This window comes from Pinus tabuliformis, chromosome X (assembly GCF_031772625.1).
Source record: "Pinus tabuliformis cultivar Carrire ecotype Pingquan chromosome X, CPIR1, whole genome shotgun sequence".
NCBI classification, from domain to species: Eukaryota; Viridiplantae; Streptophyta; class Pinopsida; order Pinales; family Pinaceae; genus Pinus; species Pinus tabuliformis.
The window spans coordinates 1,579,348,217-1,579,366,007 of record NC_142308.1 but is presented as its reverse complement, the minus strand read 5'-3'; positions in this window follow the sequence as shown (position 1 = coordinate 1,579,366,007).

The following is a 17,791-nucleotide window of genomic DNA, read 5'->3' as shown; positions in this document are numbered from 1 at the left end:
TGCCTTCTAATCAAAAACCAAAGTATGTGGATTTGTTCAAAGAATTTGAAGATGTATTTGCTTGGAGTTATGAGGACTTGAAGTCCTATGACACCTCAATTATTCAACATACCATTCCCTTAAAGCCAAATCAAAAACCCTTCAAACAGAAACTGAGGAGAATCAATCCTGTGCTTCTCCCTTTAATTGAGAAAGAAGTGAAAAGAATGTTTGAAGCAGGTATCATAGCACCCATCAGATTTTCTGAATGGGTATCCAATCTTGTTCCCACAAGAAAGAAAATAGGTGAGATTAGGCTTTGTGTAGATTTGAGAAACCTAAACCAAGTCTCCCTTAAAGACCACTACCCATTGCCCAAAATGGACCACATCCTACAAAGAGTAGTGGGGTCATCTAGAATCTCTTTGCTAGATGGCTCTTCAGGTTTTAATCAAATACTGGTTCACCCAGATGATCAAGACAAGACAGCCTTTACCACACCGTGGGGAACATTCAAATATGTGAAAATGCCTTTCGGCCTAAAGAACGCAGGTGCCACCTTTCAAAGGGCCATGGACATTGCATTTGCCAATGAGATCCATGATTTCTTGGTTATCTATCTTGATGATCTTACCCCTTTCTCCAAATCTGATCAAGAGCACCTAAGACATTTGAGACAAGTGTTCTTAACATGTAGGAAATATGGCATTTCCTTGAACCCCAAGAAGTCTTTATTTGGCCTTGAAGAAGGAAAATTACTTGGACATATCATTTCAAAAGACGGGATTAGAATTGATCCAGAAAGGATCCAAGCCATTCTCCAAATCCCATATCCAAGAAACATAAAAGAGCTGAAAGCATTCCTAGGAAAGATCAATTTCCTAAGGAGATTTATCACAAATCTAGCCGAGCTGATAAGACTGTTGAGCAACATGTTAAAGAAAGTGCCAAGGTAAAATGGTCTCTTGAAACCAAGCAATCATTTGAAAGTATCAAAGTTGCCCTAACTCAAGCCCCAGTCCTCACAAGTCCTCAATTTGATAGGGACTTTATCATATTTTCATTTGCATCTGATAATACCATAGCTGCTGTCCTATTGCAAAAGGATGACCAAGGAAATGAAAAGCTAATCGCTTTTTTCAGCCGAGCCTTAAGAGATGCACCCTTGAAGTACCAAATCATGGAGAAGCAGGCCTATGCCCTTGTTAAAGCAATCAAAGACTTCAGAATTTATATTTTATATTCACATGTGATTGCTTATGTCCCAAATGCTGTTGTAAAAGACATATTAACCCAAGAGGGGTTAGAAGGAAAAAGAGGCAAGTGGATTGCTAACATTGTTGAGTATGACATAGAAATAAAGCCAACCAAGCTAATAAAGGGACAAGGTTTAGCCAAACTGATGTCCGAAACAAACTTTCAAGCCTTAGACATCAACCAACTGGACAATGAACAGGAGCTGGCGACTCCACAGATCAGTGACACCTTTCTGCAATCCCCATGGTATGCTGATATATGCTTTGTATTGTTAAACCTGTTTGCTCCCCTAGGATTGTCCAGGACCAAGAAGAGATTTTTAAGAATGAGGGCTTTGAAATTTTGTGTCTTAGATGGTGCTTTATTTTGGAAGAATCATGAAGGCATATTGCTTAATTGTTTGACCATGAATGAAACTAATAATGTCATGAAAGAATTCCATGCAGGGGAATGTGGAGGACATCTATATTGGAAGTCCACTGCTGATAAAATTTTAAGGGTTGGTTTCTATTGGCCCTCTTTGTTTGCAGATGTAAAGAGGTTTGCTATCTCATGTCACAAATGCCAAATCTTTGAGGGCAAAATAAAGCTGTTGCCCTTGCCTCTTAAGCCCATCTCAACCGAAAAGCCTTTTCAACAATGGGGTCTTGACTTCATTGGAGAAATCCATCCCTCTTCCTCAGGCCAGCATAAGTGGATTCTAACTGCCACCGACTATTTCACCAAGTGGATTGAAGCCATTCCATGCAGGCAAGCCAATGACACCACCATTATCCAATTCCTTAAGTGCAATATCCTTTCTAGATTTGGCTGCCCTGAGAAGATTATCACTGACAATGCCGCTGCTTTCAAATCCAAAAAGATGATCAATTTTTGCCATAAATTCCATATCACTTTAGGCCATTCCACAGCCTATTACCCTCAAGGTAATGGCTTAGCCGAGTCATCTAACAAGAGCCTGATCAGTATTATCAAGAAGACCTTAGAAGAAAACAAGAAGAACTGGCATAGAAAGCTCACAAATGCCCTATGGGCAGACAGATTGTCAACCAAGAAATTCATTGGGATGAGCCCTTATGAGCTAGTATACGGCATGGAGGCCAAATTTCCTTCATCACTGGGCATTCCTATTATCAAGCTGCTGCAAGAGATTCAAGCTGAGCCAAATGATATACAAAGGAGGATAAACCAAACAATTCATTTGCAGCAGACAAGAGAGCAAGTCTATGACAGAGCTCAAATTATGCAAGAGAAGCTCAAAAGGATGTTTGATAAGAGGACTAAGGCTGAGAATTTCTGTGTTGGCAACAAAGTTCTAAGGTGGGACTCACGAAGAGAAGACAAGGGAAAACATGCAAAATTCGATTTCCTTTGGAGAGGGCCATTTTTTATTTCTGCTGTTCAGGGAAATAACACATATTTCCTCAAATCTGTAGAGGGCAGCACTGCTGAAGAAGGCCCTGTAAATTGCCGTATGCTGAAGAATTATCATGATCCCTTTTGTTGAACATAACGCAACTTTGTAAATATCTCTTTGTACATTGATATTTGTATATATCAGCACTTTTGTTTTTATTTTGTATAAACAGTCCGATTGTTAGAGGAGGAGCAACAAAGTTTGTGAAGACATAGCCGATGCAAGTCCTCTATTTTTAAGCTCTGTCTCTGCAGTAATCTCAGCAAAATAGCAAGAGCAGCGCTGTCATATCACAGTGATTTATGTTAAAGAGAAGCTGTTTGCAGCTTGTAGTCTAAAGTCAACAGTATAAAAAAGAAAGGAGGATTTTCAGTTTACTTCAGCACCCTTTCAAAGACAAGAAAAGAAGAGCTCCAGTTTTATTCCCTTTTTGTGTTTATTTGACAAGGCGGTGCTCAAGCAAAAGTGTATGCAATATCAAGCACGCAGAAGAAAGCAGGCGATGCTTTATTTTTCATAGTGTTTCAGATAAGAAGGAGTGCTGCATTCAGAAGTTAAAGTTCTAGTCATTCAGCAGTTAGCACTGAAGAAAATTTCAATTAACAACAACTACAGAGGATCAAGGCATTCTGACTTGCTGTTCTTGGCTTGTCACAAGGAAAATCCATCCCCAAGTGGAGCCAATGTTAGTCTCCTGCTGCATCAGTTTAATCATATTTCATGATCGACATTTTTACATGCCAAATATGTCATACTATGCATGCTGCAGTGCTCCATATTTGCTACAGATGGCCAGAGAAGTATCCATGAGAGTGTGCTAGTCTAAATGCCACTGCTGTGTTCCAGTTTTGATGAGTAATCCATTTTGATCAGTTTTCAAGTATAGGGAGGTCCAAACAGCTTAATCTTGGCCTCCCTAGGTTTCAATTTCCTGTTGTAGAATATAGAGAATGAACATCTGTCCAAAGAGCTTAATCTTGGCAGATTTGTAGATAGGTAGAGAAACAAGGGTGCTCAACAGCCTAATCTGAGCCCCTGGATGCAATAAGTGTAGATTTAGATAGGAGGACAGCAAGAAGAAAAGAATGAAAAGCTGGGTATGCTAGTTCAAGTGCACCCAAACCAAAAAGAAGAGAAAATGCTAGGTGAATAGGCCGGGTAGGTAGCTTTGTGGTTGCAGAATCATGACTTGTGATCCATTTCAGATTTTCAAGTGTCATATCTATTCATATCACAAGTTTGAGGCAGTTTTCCATTTGAAGGACTTCAAGCGAGGCATGTCTAACTTCCCCTTCCTCCTCTGTCCCCAAGTCACTCACTAACTTCCCCTAAAGAGGTCAAGATCTGATTGATACCTCTTAGATTCATCATTCTCCATATCATTTGCCTTGGTGGAGATCTGCTTCACTCAAGGAATGTTCACACTTCTTCTATCAGTCATTTTCCCCCATTGATAGCCTAAGACATCATTCTTAGCGCTTTTTCTCATCATTATCATATTAACTATTAACTTTACTATGTAGCTCCCTATCTATTTCCCCTTCCCCTACTAAAACTATGTATATAACTCCCCTATATATTTATCCCTCCCCCTGGTTGAAAAATAACCATATATATCCTCTGGAATTGCTAAGTTTATCTGAAACTCAACAAGAACCCTCATTGACCCATCTAACCATCTTCCAAATGCATAAGGACTCATTCCTTTGCATAGTTTCCCTTCACATGTATAAAAATCATCTCTTTGGCCTTGGTTTGCCTTTATACGGCATGGAACCCTCTTTGGTCACTAAACCCTCTCAAATCAACCCAAAACAAAGCTAAATCATAACTAGCCTAAAATCAACCGAAAACAAAGCTAAATTATAAAGAGAGAGCCCTCTCTGATTGCAGGTAGGCTAGGACCTGCAGTCCAAAGATTGGTTTGTGGTTACCTTGGCCGTATCCTTTAAGGAGCTTTAAGGACAGCCTGAGTGATAACATAATGGCGACTCCACTGGGGACCATCCTCAGATAATTTCACAAATCAAGGTGGAAAGCTCCACTGGGAAAGAAACAGACCTTCAAAAGTTTCTTTCTAACTCATATATTCTTAGAAAATCCTTGAAAAAAACAAGCCAGAAGCTGGCTCCCAGGAAGAATTCACGTTATACAAGGTCAAATCCAGACCCAAATCCTACAGCTGCCTTTGAAAATCCGAATTTGATCCAAAGAAACCTCAGGAAGCTAGAGCGAAGAGAGGATTTTGCTGATAATAGTCCTGAAGCAGTTCACCCATGCTGTGGCCCAACCCTTGTCAAAGTTTTATTTCGTTCAACCCCTAGTTCCCCTTGTTCTTCATCCACCTCTCAAAGCACTCCTTCCACACCTCCATTCACTGCACATACTACCACTACTACTCCTATTATCCCGGTTGTTCTAGCTATTCCGTTTATCCCTGTTGTTTCATTTATCCCTGCCAACATGGCGAATAGATATGCACATTTACAACTGCCTGCAAATCCCAGGGCTATGCCTCAGGATTACCAAACTAAAATCACATATTTTGATGGCACAAGTGCCTACACAACCCTTCAGCATACAAAGAAAATGCAGGATTACTTTGAAAGCTATGAGATTGACGATGATGGTGTGAGAATGAAGATTTTTGTCCAAAGCTTGTCAGGTGATGTCAGGACTTGGTTTAGAGCACTTCCAGCCAATTCCATAGCAGACCCAGAAGCCTTATACCAGTCATTTATCAACAGATGGGAGAAAACGAAAGACCCTTTGCACATACTAGCTGAATATGATACAATCAAAAGAGGTCCACAAGAAACATTCTTGGACTATTGTGCAAGGTTCAATAGCGTTTATAATGCTATCCCACAAAACTTAAGGCCCCCACCTAACCTTGCCTTATATAAATTCCCTGATGGATTCGACCCAGATATGGCCTACCAATTAAAAGAAAGAGCCCCTAACAGCCTTGCAGACATGCAAAACGTGGTTGTCACTGTGGAGGCAAACTTAATTGCCAAAATAAATAGAGCTAGAACCGAGAGAAGAACCACCTTCAAGGAAGAGCCCTCAGCCTTAGATCAAAAGCTAGATGCTATTATCAATAGCATGCACAGGCTGGGAGATAGAGTAGAGATTGTTGAGAGGAAATCATCATGGGAAGGGCAACAACCCAACACCATAAGGAACCCAAATTTCAGGAAAACTCAAAATCCAAACGCTGGTAGGTCTAGCCCAGACCAAGATATAAGGCCTCCTTTCCAAGAAAATTATACAGAAGCATCCACATCTAGTGATGCCATAGAGGACACTCACATGAACTTGGTGGATTTGAAGGGTGAGCAACACATTTTCCTAACCCAAGAAGACCAAGATGATCATGAGATAAATAAATTTCAGACTAACTCTGGTGAGTCTTTTGACTTTAAACAAGGTTATGATTCAGCTATTTATGAAGTCCACAAAGAGTATAAGCTGAGGACAAGAACCATAGATGTGCCCGAAAAGGTTAAACCAAAGGAGGGCAAACAGCCCAACCATATTAGAGGCAAGGCTATTATAACAGAAACAGCTGATATAACTGTCCCAAACCCGCACCAAGTGACTGTAGAGGACATAACAGACATACAGCCTTCTATTGATCAGCCTCTGCCACCTTCTTCCTCGAAAGAGAACTTGAACAACACTCCTAAAAGCCTTCCCAAAATAGAAATACCGCAAGGTATCACTCACCATAACACTGATAATCAAGAGGAAAACGCAGAAAATACACTTGAAAAGGGGAAATCTTCTATTGCCAACACAAAGACTCCATTGGAGAAACCATTCAACTTAGAAGCAGAAATAAGCAAACTTAAGATTTCCATCCCCTTATCTGAACTTGCAAAGCATGATGTGTATAGGCAACAAATCCAAAGATCACTGCAAATGCCAGAGAATAGGGATGATGTGAATGTTTTAGATGATACACCTGAATTGCTTTTTGGTCCAGAAGTTGATGGCAAATCAGCACATGGAGCTGTTCTCCCCTTTTATGTCAGTCTGCACATACATGATAAAGTTTTACACAATGCAATGTTTGACTCAGGTGCCTCACACAACCTTATGCCCAAAGCTGTAATGGAGAAGCTAAACCTTGATGTAACAAGACCCTACAAAGATCTATTCTCCTTTGACTCAAGTCAAGTCAAATGTTTAGGCCTCATCAAAGACTTGTGTGTCTCCTTAGTCCAATACCCAAACAAGACAATCCTCATGGATGTGGTGGTTGCTGACATTCCACCAAAGTATGGCATGCTGTTGTCAAGATCTTGGGGGGCAAAACTCCAAGGATCTCTCCAATTAGACCTCTCCTATGCCACTATTTCAGTCTTTGGGCAACCAAAGAGACTGTATAGAGAAACACTGATGAAGTATGTGGTAAGTAGTGAGGAAAAGCCCCAGAATTTCCCTATCTATTCAATCCATTCTGATATGGACTCTTTTATTTTGTTTAATGATGAAACAAGTTCTCCAACTAATGAGAGGCCTTTGCCTTTAGTACAACAAGCACACATCAATGAAGAATCGGTTGCACATACCCATGAGACTGTCACAACAGCCAATGCAACCAGCACACAAGGAAAACCTCCCAAAACACAAGACTCGGGTCTGCCCAATCCTAAAATGACTGAAACTCTTAATACTAACCACAAGCAAGAAATCACATGGTATTTAGAGTTTGATGGCTCTGTTAACAAGTTAGGAGCAGGGGCAGGAATATGGATTCACAATACACATAACAACCATGCAGAGGGTCATGCTTATAGACTGAATTTCAAATGCACCAACAACATGGCTGAGTATGAGGCACTCCTCTTAGGCCTTAAGCTGCTCAAAGCTTTAGGAGTTGCCAAAGTTTCCATTCTAGGTGACTCAGACCTAGTAATCCAACAAATGAAAGGCAACTTTGTTACCAATGATAGAAGGCTAAGAGCTTATAGGATTGCTGCCACTGCAATACTTGATACATTCGTTGAATCCAAGCTTGCCAAGATTTCAAGAAATCATAACATTCATGCTCACAGCCTAGCCACTTTCGCTAGTACATGTAAGCTTCCCTTTGAGCCAAATCACCATTTCACTGCTGAAATAAAACATAGCCCTGCTGTCCCAAATAACATTAAAGATTGGCAAGTGTTTGAGGATGATGCTCAAACAACAATTTTCTTACCTTACAACATGAGTTTTCAAGCCTAAACATTGATATGGATGCCATGGATGATCCCCTGCAAGCAATAAACCAAATCGAGCAAACTGTAATAGCTGAAACAACTAGAAAATTGCTACAGCCAACCATCTTTGATGAAGAAAACATAGAAGAGCTGAAACAGATGCATTTGGAGGAAATAGCGAAAACAGAGGCCGAAATCATTGATCTAAAGGACAATTTTCTCCCGGTTGGCCTCACTCCACTAGAAGACATGTTTGATGCAAATGATGTGCCCAAAAAGCCAAAAATGCAGCCTATAAACACTGCCATAGAAGAATACAACATTGGAACAGCAGAGAAGCCCAAAATGATCAAACTGTCTAAATCTTTGCCTTCTGATCAAAAACCAAAGTATGTGGATTTGTTCAAATAATTCCAAGATGTATTTGCTTGGAGTTATGAGGACTTGAAGTCCTATGACACCTAAATTATTCAACATACCATTCCCTTAAAGCCAAATCAAAAGCCCTTCAAACAGAAACTGAGGAGAATAATTCCTGTGCTTCTCCCTTTAATTGAGAAAGAAGTGAAAAGAATGTTTGAAGCAGGTATCATAGCACCCATCAGATTTTCTGAATGTGTATCCAATCTTGTTCCCACAAGAAAGAAAACAGGTGAGATTAGGCTTTGTGTAGATTTGAGAAACCTAAACCAAGTCTCCCTTAAAGACCACTACCCATTGCCCAAAATGGACCACATCCTACAAAGAGTAGTGGGGTCATCTAGAATCTCTTTGCTAGATGGCTTTTCAGGTTTTAATCAAATACTGGTTCACCCAGATGATCAAGACAAGACAACCTTTACCACACTATGGGGAGCATTCAAATATGTGAAAATGCCTTTCGGCCTAAAGAACGCAGGTGCCACCTTTCAAAGGGCCATGGACATTGCATTTGCCAAAGAGATCCATGATTTCTTGGTTATCTATCTTGATGATCTTACCCCTTTCTCCAAATCTGATCAAGAGCACCTAAGACATTTGAGACAAGTGTTCCTAACATGTAGGAAATATGGCATTTCCTTGAACCCCAAGAAGTCTTTATTTGGCCTTGAAGAAGGAAAATTACTTGGACATATCATTTCAAAAGACGGGATTAGAATTGATCCGGAAAGGATCCAAGCCATTCTCCAAATCCCATATCCAAGAAACATAAAAGAGCTGCAAGCATTCCTAGGAAAGATCAATTTCCTAAGAAGATTTATCCCAAATCTAGCCGAGCTGATAAGACTGTTGAGCAACATGTTAAAGAAAGATGCCAAGGTAAAATGGTCTCTCGAAACCAAGCAAGCATTTGAAAGTATCAAAGTTTCCCTAACTCAAGCCCCAGTCCTCACAAGTCCTCAATTTGATAGGGACTTTATCATATTTTCATTTGCATCTGATAATACCATAACTGCTGTCCTATTGCAAAAGGATGACCAAGGAAATGAAAATCCAATCGCTTTTTTCAGCCGAGCCTTAAGAAATGCACCCCTAAAGTACCAAATCATGGAGAAGCAGGCCTATGCCCTTGTTAAAGCAAACAAAGACTTCATAATTTATTTTTTATATTCACATGTGATTGCTTATGTCCCAGATGCTGTTGTAAAAGACATATTAACCCAAGAGGGGTTAGAAGGCAAAAGAGGCAGGTGGATTGCTAACATTCTTGAGTATGGCATAGAAATAAAGCCAACCAAGCTAATAAAGGGACAAGGTTTAGCCAAACTGATGTTCGAAACAAACTTTCAAGCCTTAGACATCAACCAACTGGACAATGAACAGGAGCTGGCGACTCCACAGATCAGTGACACCTTTCTGCAATCCCCATGGTATGCTGATATATGCTTTGTATTGTTAAACCTGTTTGCTCCCCCAGGATTGTCCAGGACCAAGAAGAGATTTTTAAGAATGAGGGCTTTGAAATTTTGTGTCTTAGATGGTGCTTTATTTTGGAAGAATCATGAAGGCATATTGCTTAATTGTTTGACCATGAATGAAACTAATAATGTCATGAAAGAATTCCATGTAGGGGACTGTGGAGGACATCTATATTGGAAGTCTACTGCTGATAAAATTTTAAGGGCTGGTTTCTATTGGCCCTCTTTGTTTGCAGATGTAAAGAAGTTTGCTATCTGATGTCACAAATGCCAAATCTTTGAGGGCAAAAGAAAGCTGTTGCCCTTTCCTCTTAAGCCCATCTCAACCGAAAAGCCTTTTCAACAATGGGGTCTTGACTTCATTGGAGAAATCCATCCCTCTTCCTCAAGCCAGCATAAGTGGATTCTAACTGCCACCGACTATTTCACCAAGTGGATTGAAGCCATTCCATGCAGGCAAGCCAATGACACCACCATTATCCAATTCCTTGAGTGCAATATCCTTTCTAGATTTGGCTGCCCTGAGAATATTATCACTAACAATGCCGCTGCTTTCAAATCCAAAAAGATGATCAATTTTTGCCATAAATTCCATATCACTTTAGGCCATTCCACAGCCTATTACCCTGAAGGTAATGGCTTAGCCGAGTCATCTAACAAGAGCCTGATCAGTATTATCAAGAAGAACTTAGAAGAAAACAAGAAGAACTGGCATAGAAAGCTCACAAATGACCTATGGGCAGACAGATTGTCAACCAAGAAATCCATTGGGATGAGCCCTTATGAGCTAGTATATGGCATGGAGGCTAGATTTCCTTCATCACTGGGCATTCCTATTATCAAGCTGCTGCAAGAGATTCAAGCTGAGCCAAATGATATACAAAGGAGGATAAACCAAACAATTCATTTGCAACAGACAAGAGAGCAAGTCTATGACAGAGCTCAAATTATGCAAGAGAAGCTCAAAAGGATGTTTGATAAGAGGACTAAGGCTGAGAATTTCTGTGTTGGCAACAAAGTTCTAAGGTGGGACTCACGAAGAGAAGACAAGGGAAAACATGCAAAATTCGATTTCCTTTGGAGAGGGCCATTTGTTATTTCTGCTGTTCAAGGAAATAACACATATTTCCTCAAATCTGTAGAGGGAAGCACTGCTGAAGAAGGCCCTGTAAATGGCCGTATGCTGAAGCATTATCATGATCCCTTTTGTTGAACATAACGCAACTTTTTAAATATCTCTTTGTACATTGATATTTGTATATATCATCACTTTTGTTTTTATTTTGTATAAATAGTCCGATTGTTAGAGGAGCAGCAACAAAGTTTGTGAAGACACAGCCGATGCAAGTCCTCTATTTTTAAGCTCTGTCTCTGCAGTAATCTCAGCAAAATAGCAAGAGCATCGCTGTCATATCATAGTGATTTATGTTAAAGAGAAGCTGTTTACAGCTTGTAGTCTTCAAGTCAACAGTATCAAAAAGAAAGGAGGATTTTCAGTTTACTTCAGCACCCTTTCAAAGACAAGAAAAGAAGAGCTCCAGTTTTATTCCCTTTTTGTGTTTATTTCACAAGGCATTGCTCAAGCAAAAGTGTATGCAATATCAAGCACGCAGAAGAAAGCAGGCGATGCTTTATTTTTCATAGTGTTTCAGATAAGGAGGAGTGCTGCATTCAGAAGTTAAAGTTCTAGTCATTCAGAAGTTAGCACAGAAGAAACTTTCAATTAACATCAACTACAGAGGATCAAGGCATTCTGACTTGCTGTTCTTGGCTTGTCACAAGGAAAAGCCATCCCCAAGTGGAGCCACTGTTAGTCTCCTGCTGCAGCAGGTTAATCATCTTTCATGATCGACATTTTTACATGCCAAATATGTCATACTATGCATGCTGCAATGATCCATATTTGCTACAGATGGCCAGAGAAGTATCCATGAGAGTGTGCTAGTCTAAATGCCACTGCTGTGTTCCAGTTTTGATGAGAAATCCATTTTGATCAGTTTTCAAGTATAGGGAGGTCCAAACAGCTTAATCTTGGCCTCCCTAGGTTTCAATTTCTTGTTGTAGAATATAGAGAATGAACATCTGTCCAAAGAGCTTAATCTTGGCAGATTTGTAGATAGGTAGAGAAACAAGGGTGCTCAACAGCCTAATCTGAGCCCCTGGATGCAATAAGTGTAGATTTAGATAGGAGGATAGCAAGAAGAAAAGAATGAAAAGCTGGGTATGCTAGTTCAAGTGCACCCAAACCAAAAAGAAGAGAAAATGCTAGGTGAATAGGCCGGGTAGGTAGCTTTGTGGTTGCAGAATCATGACTTGTGATCCATTTCAGATTTTCAAGTGTCATATCTATTCATATCACAAGTTTGAGGTAGTTTTCCATTTGAAGGACTTCAAGCGAGGCATGTCTAACTTCCCCTTCCTCCTCTGTCCCCAAGTCACTCACTAACTTCCCCTAAAGAGGTCAAGATCTACTTGATACCTCCTAGATTCATCATTCTCCATATCATTTGCCTTGGTGGAGATCTGCTTCACTCAAGGAATGTTCAGACTTCTTCTATCAGTCATTTTCCCCCACTGATAGCCTAAGACATCATTCTTAGCACTTTTTCTCATCATTATCATATTAACTATTAACTTTACTACGTAGCTCCCTATCTATTTCCCCTTCCCCTACTAAAACTATGTATATAACTCCCCTATATATTTATCCCTCCCCCTGGTTGAAAAATAACCATATATATCCTCGGGAATTGCTAAGTTTATCTGAAACTCAGCAAGAACCCTCATTGACCCGTCTAACCATCTTCCAAATGCATAAGGACTCATTCCTTTGCATAGTTTCCCTTCACATGTATAAAAATCATCTCTTTGGCCTTGGTTTGCCTTTATACGACATGGAACCCTCTTTGGTCGCTAAACCCTCTGAAATCAACCCAAAACGAAGCTAAATCATAACTAGCCTAAAATCAACCCAAAACAAAGCTAAATTATAAAGAGAGAGCCCTCTCTGATTGTAGGTAGGCTAGGACCTGCAGTCCAAAGATTGGTTTGTGGTTACCTCGGTCGTATCCTTTAAGGAGCTTTAAGGACAACCTGAGTGATAACATAATGGCGACTCCACTAGGGACCATCCTCAGATAATTTCACAAATCAAGGTGGAAAGCTCCACTGGGAAAGAACCAGACCTTCAAAAGTTTCTTTCTAACTAATATATTCTTAGAAAATCCCCGAAAAAAACAAGCCAGAAGTTGGCTCCCAGGAAGAATTCACGTTATACAAGGTCAAATCCAGACCCAAATCCTACAGCTGCCTTTGAAAATCCGAATTTGATCCAAAGAAACCTCAGGAAGCTAGAGCGAAGAGAGGATTTTGCTGATAATAGTCCTGAAGCAGTTCACCCACGCTGTGGCCCAACCCCTGTCAAAGTTTTATTTCATTCAACCCCTAGTTCCCCTTGTTCTTCATCCACCTCTCAAAGCACTCCTTCCACACCTCCATTCACTGCACATACTACCACTACTACTCCTATTATCCCAGTTGTTCTAGCTGTTCCGTTTATCCCTGTTGTTCCATTTATCCCTGCCAACATGGCGAATAGATATGCACCTTTACAGCTGCCTGCAAATCCCGGGGCTATGCCTCAGGATTACAAAACTAAAATCACATATTTTGATGGCACAAGTGCCTGCACAGCCCTTAAGCATACAAAGAAAATGCAGTATTACTTTGAAAGCTATGAGATTGACGATGATGGTGTGAGAATGAAGATTTTTGTCCAAAGCTTGTCAGGTGATGTCAGGACTTGGTTTAGAGCATTTCCAGCCAATTCCATAGCAGACCCAGAAGCCTTATACCAGTCATTTATCAACAGATGGGAGAAAAAGAAAGACCCTTTGCACATACTAGCTGAATATGATACAATCAAAAGAGGTCCACAAGAAACAGTCTTGGACTATTGTGCAAGGTTCATTAGCGTTTATAATGCTATCCCACAAAACTTAAGGCCCCCACCTGACCTTGCCTTATATAAATTCCCTGATGGGTTCGATCCAGATATGGCCTACCAATTAAAATAAAGAGCCCCTAACAGCCTTGCAGACATGCAAAATGTGGTTGTCATTGTGGAGGCAAATTTAATTGCCAAAAGAAATAGAGCTTGAACCGAGAGAAGAACCACCTTCAAGGAAGAGCCCTCAGCCTTAGATCAAAAGATAGATGCTATTATCAATGGCATGCATAGGCTGGGAGAGATAGTAGAGAGTGTTGAGAGGAAATCATCATGGGAAGGGCAACAACCCAACACCATAAGGAACCCAAATTTCAGGAAAACTCAAAATCCAAACGCTGGTAGGTCTAGCCCAGACCATGATATAAGGCCTCCTTTCCAAGAAAATTATACAGAAGCATCCACATCTAGTGATGCCATAGAGGACACTCACATGAACTTGGTGGATTTGAAGGGTGAGCAACAAATTTTCCTAACCCAAGAAGACCAAGATGACCATGAGATAAATCAATTTCAGACTAACTCTGGTGAGTCTTTTGACTTTAAACAAGGTTATGATTCAGCTATTTATGAAGTCCACAAACATTATAAGCTGAGGACAAGAACCATAGATGTGCCCGAAAAGGTTAAACCAAAGGAGGGCAAATAGCCCAACCAGATTAGAGGCAAGGCTATTATAATAGAAACAGCTGATATAACTGTCCCAAACCCGCACCGAGTGACTGTAGAGGACATAACACACATACAGCCTTCTATTGATCAGCCTCTGCCACCTTCTTCCTCGAAAGAGAACTTGAACAGCACTCCTAAAAGCCTTCCGAAAATAGAAATACCGCAAGGTATCACTCACCATAACACTGAAAATCAAGAGGAAAACGTAGAAAATACACTTGAAAAGGGGAAATCTGCTATTGCCAACACAAAGACTCCATTGGAGAAACCATTCAACTTAGAAGCAGAAATAAGCAAACTTAAGATTTCCATCCCCTTATCTGAACTTGCAAAGCATGATGTGTATAGGCAACAAATCCAAAGATCACTGCAAATGCCAGAGAATAGGGATGATGTGAATGTTTTAGATGATACACCTGAATTTCTTTTTGGTCCAGAAGTTGATGGCAAATCAGCACATGGAGCTGTTCTCCCCTTTTATGTCAGTCTGCACATACATGATAAAGTTTTACACAATGCAATGTTTGACTCAGGTACCTCACACAACCTTATGCCCAAAGCTGTAATGGAGAAGCTAAACCTTGATGTAACAAGACCCTACAAAGATCTATTCTCCTTTGACTCAAGTCAAGTCAAATGTTTATGCCTCATCAAAGACTTGTGTGTCTCCTTAGTCCAATACTCAAACAAGACAATCCTCATGGATGTGGTGGTTGCTGACATTCCACCAAAGTATGGTATGCTGTTGTCAAGATCTTGGGGGGCAAAACTCCAAGGATCTCTCCAATTAGACCTCTCCTATGCCACTATTTCAGTCTTTGGGCAACCAAAGAGACTATATAGAGAAACACTGATGAAGTATGTGGTAAGTAGTGAGGAAAAGCCCCAGAATTTCCCTATCTATTCAATCCATTCTGATATGGACTCTTTTATTTTGTTTAATGATGAAACAAGTTCTCCAACTAATGAGAGGCCTTTTCCTTTAGTACAACAAGCACACATCAATGAAGAATCGGTTGCACATACCCATGAGACTGTCACAACAGCCAATGCAACCAGCACACAAGGAAAACCTCCCAAATAACATTAAAGATTGGCAAGTGTTTGAGGATGATGCTCAAATCAACAATTTTCTTACCTTACAACATGAGTTTTCAGGCCTAAACATTGATATGGATGCCATGGATGATCCCCTGCAAGCAATAAACCAAATCCAACAAACTGTAACAGCTGAAACAACTAGAAAATTGTTACAGCCAACCATCTTTGATGAAGAAAACATAGAAGAGCTGAAACAGATGCATTTGGAGGAAATAGCGAAAACAGAGGCCGAAATCATTGATCTAAAGGACAATTTTCTCCCGGTTGGCCTCACTCCACTAGAAGACATGTTTGATGCAAATGATGTGCCCAAAAAGCCAAAAATGCAGCCTATAAACACTGCCATAGAAGAATACAAAATTGGAACAGCAGAGAAGCCCAAAATGATCAAACTGTCTAAATCTTTGCCTTCTGATCAAAATCTAAAGTATGTGGATTTGTTCAAAGAATTCCAAGATGTATTTGCTTGGAGTTATGAGGACTTGAAGTCCTATGACACCTCAATTATTCAACATACCATTCCCTTAAAGCCAAATCAAAATCCCTTCAAACATGCACTGAGGAGAATCAATCCTGTGCTTCTCCCTTTAATTGAGAAAGAAGTGAAAAGAATGTTTGAAGCAGGTATCATAGCACCCATAAGATTTTCTAAATGGGTATCCAATCTTGTTCCCACAAGAAATAAAACAGGTGAGATTAGGCTTTGTGTAGATTTGAGAAACCTAAACCAAGTCTCCCTTAAAGACCAATACCCATTGCCCAAAATGGACCACATCCTACAAAGAGTAGTGGGGTCATCTAGAATCTCTTTGCTAGATGGCTTTTCAGGTTTTAATCAAATACTGGTTCACCCAGATGATCAAGACAAGACAGCCTTTACCACACCGTGGGGAACATTCAAATATGTGAAAATGCCTTTCGGCCTAAAGAACGCAGGTGCCACCTTTCAAAGGGCCATGGACATTGCATTTGCCAAGGAGATCCATGATTTCTTGGTTATCTATCTTGATGATCTTACCCCTTTCTCCAAATCTGATCAAGAGCACCTAAGACATTTGAGACAAGTGTTCCTAAGATGTAGGAAATATGGCATTTCCTTGAACCCCAAGAAGTCTTTATTTGGCCTTGAAGAAGGCAAATTACTTGGACATATCATTTCAAAGGACGGGATTAGAATTGATCCGGAAAGGATCCAAGCCATTCTCCAAATCCCATATCCAAGAAACATAAAAGAGCTGCAAGCATTCCTAGGAAAGATCAATTTCCTAAGGAGATTTATCCCAAATCTAGCCGAGCTAATAAGACTGTTGAGCAACATGTTAAAGAAAGATGCCAAGGTAAAATGGTCTCTTGAAACCAAGCAAGCATTTGAAAGTATCAAAGTTGCCCTAACTCAAGCCCCAGTCCTCACAAGTCCTCAATTTGATAGGGACTTTATCATATTTTCATTTGCATCTGATAATACCATAGCTGCTGTCCTATTGCAAAAGGATGACCAAGGAAATGAAAAGCCAATCGCTTTTTTCAACCGAGCCTTAAGAGATGCACCCCTGAAGTACCAAATCATGGAGAAGCAGGCCTATGCCCTTGTTAAAGCAATCAAAGACTTCAGAATTTATATTTTATATTCACATGTGATTGCTTATGTCCCAAATGATGTTGTAAAAGAGATATTAACCCAAGAGGGATTAGAAGGCAAAAGAGGCAAGTGGATTGCTAACATTCTTGAGTATGACATAGAAATAAAGCCAACCAAGCTAATAAAGGGACAAGGTTTAGCCAAACTGATGTCCGAAACAAACTTTCAAGCCTTAGACATCAACCAACTAGACAATGAACAGGAGCCGGCGACTCCACAGATCAGTGACACCTTTCTGCAATCCCCATGGTATGCTGATATATGCTTTGTATTGTTAAACCTGTTTGCTCCCCCAGGATTGTCCAGGACCAAGAAGAGATTTTTAAGAATGAGGGCTTTGAAATTTTGTGTCTTAGATGGTGCTTTATTTTGGAAGAATCATGAAGGCATATTTCTTAATTGCTTGACCATGAATGAAACTAATAATGTCATGAAAGAATTCCATGTAGGGGACTGTGGAGGACATCTATATTGGAAGTCCACTGCTGATAAAATTTTAAGGGCTGGTTTCTATTGGCCCTCTTTGTTTGCAGATGTAAAGAAGTTTGCTATCTCATGTCACAAATGCCAAATATTTGAGGGCAAAAGAAAGCTGTTGCCCTTGCCTCT